This window comes from Otolemur garnettii, unplaced genomic scaffold (genome assembly GCF_000181295.1).
Source record: "Otolemur garnettii isolate 467f Iridium unplaced genomic scaffold, OtoGar3 scaffold00005, whole genome shotgun sequence".
NCBI classification, from domain to species: domain Eukaryota; kingdom Metazoa; phylum Chordata; class Mammalia; order Primates; family Galagidae; genus Otolemur; species Otolemur garnettii.
Window position 1 is genome coordinate 19,241,175 of NW_003852400.1, and position 2,693 is coordinate 19,243,867.

Sequence of the window (2,693 nt, forward strand, 5' to 3'; positions counted from 1 at the left end):
TTAAACTCAGCTAGTTCACTGTGGAGTAAAATGCCACTGATGTTCATCTCCTTTGAGGAATCGATGGGAGAGGGGCATTTTCTTCTCATCACCACCACAGATGATTTTCCTCTGCGATAAGGGATATAAGCTCTCCTGCCCATATCTCAGAGCTCAAGCTGTTCCCTTGGTCTCTGCCCCAACCAAATGTAAATCTCCACAATGGGTATCTGCTTTGTCTATTTAGTGGGCAAGAAATGACCTAGAAGATGTATCTTTTCTGGGACTTGCCATAGTTTCTTCTATGGCCATTATTTTCCTCAGAGTGTTCACAGACTCACCAGGGGTATTTGTGTAAGCTGTATCCCCAATAGGCCAGAGTTTCAGGAAAGGCCAAAAACTTGTTCCGATAAAAAATTTAGCAATGGCTGGCTTAAAGGTAAACTAGCTGACTTTTCTTTGTTCCAACTCCTTCAGCTTGTTTTTAAATTTTCTCTTTTTCTGGGGGTGCCCTCCCCTGCCAAAAATGAGGTCTTGGATCCCCATTCTGCCTGCAGAACTCAAAATAAATTTTCCCTTTGTTCCTGAAATCCCATTACTAGGCATCTATCAAGAAGAAAAAAAATCACTTTATCATAAGAACATTTGCACTAGATTGTTTATTGCAGCTCAATTTACAATCAGTTAATGTGGAAACAACCCAAGTGCCCATCAATCCATGAACGGATCAATAAACTGTGGCATATGTATACCATAGAATACTATTCAGTGATTAAAAAAAGATAGAGACTTTACATCTTTTGTGTTAACCTGGATAGAATATGAAAACATTCTTTTTAGTAAAGTATCACCAGAATGGACAAGCAAGTATTCAATGTACTCAATATTAATATGAAGCCAGTAGATGAACTAATACATGACCACACAAGAGAAAAACTCAATTCAATTCAAGTTGGGGGAAGGAGGAGGAGGGGAAAAGGAGGTAGTGGGGGGGGGATTGTTGTGCTCCCACCTAATGGGCACAATGTAAGGGTACATGGAACACCTCTTGGGTGTGGGACACACTACAACAGGGACCTTACCTAACAAATGCAAACATTGTATCCCAATCATTTGTGCCCTCATATTAATCTGAAATTATAAAAAAAGAACAAGGTACTGTTATTGTCTCTGTTTTAGACATGAGAAAACAGGAGCACAGAGGGGTTAAGAAATGTACTGAACATAATATAGCTTAGAGCAGTGGTTCTTAACCTGTGGGTTGGGGCCTCTTTGTAACAATGAAAATATATCCTGCATATCAGATATTTACATTATGATTCACAACAGTAGCAAAATTACAGTTATGAAGTAGCAATGAAAATAATTTTATGGTTGGGGGTCATCACAACATGAGGAACTGTATTAAAGGGTCATGGCATTAGGAGGCATCAGGAAGGTTGAGAACCACTGGCTTAGAGAAAGTGGCGCAGCAGAATCCAGACCCAGTCTGTCTCGCTCCAGCCTGTGTTCTTAGCAGCTAATGCCCCTCTCCCTGTGAGAAAAGTGAGACGGAACAAGAGGGAGGACACACAAGTGACAGTCTCAGTTGGTTACCAAAGGAGGGCCATAGGGTGGCTATGAGTCTTCATGGCCAAAGCAAAAAGGGAAACTAGAGAAGCCACAAGTGTTGAGACAGGGGAACATGTCAGATGCTCTGCGTGTGCGCACACACATTACCCTGCTGGGATGACTGGGTTCTTCTAAAGTAGACATTGGGTTGGACAAAGGGGAGGGGTGGGAGATGATGCCTTCTACCACTGCCAGTCTGACAGCAACAAATTACGTAAGAGCTATTTGCTAAACACGTCTTCAAAGCAGACCAGAGGTATAACAGAAGTCTAACATCAAAGCACCACATTTGAATTTACAAATTCGGTAAGAAATAGTTCTTCAAGGAGAGGGAAAACCAGTAAGATGCAAATAACCATTCCTCTGATGGTCTAGATGAATTGAGAGATAATAATCTACCATAACAGTGGGATAAAATAACTGCACATCTTCCTGGCAATCCTTCGTAAATATTATTTCTCATAAGTGAGCTTTAGGCAAATGCTGGCCAACAGATAGTGGGAGCCTAGAAAGAGGGAAATATTGTACTGTTGACTACAAGCAAATCTATATGCTTTTAAAAAATCAACCAAAGAAAAGGTGAAAGGATGTTCCCTTAAAGACACCAAGGGATATGGCCCAGAGGCTTGCTGGAGAGGCCCCCCAACCACTCTTTTGTGGTCAGCATACCTTCCTCTCATCTAAGATTGTATTTCTGAAAACAGAATCAATCTAGGAAAATAAGTTCTCATTTTAAAGCCAACTGAAGGCATGTTTGTGTATGTGTGAGATAGTCAATTTGTATTTTAAGAAAACAAAATTTAGTGACTGGTGCTGATGTGACACATAGATGCAAAACTTCACAGAGAGGGAAAACAAAATGCAGGTGACTTTAATATCACCTGTACTACGACTTCTCCCATCAACCCAAGTAAATAGCAGCAACCCAAAATGAGACAGCAGAGTAGTTGCATAAAATGAGTGATTTTACTTTTTTTAAGCCTAGGATAATCACATCTCTGACACCTTAAAAGTCAGTGTGGGATATTTCTGAAAAATGAGATTTACAGATTAATAACTTTTCCATCTCATTTTTTGCACCCTCTACTTCCTCACCCTCCCCA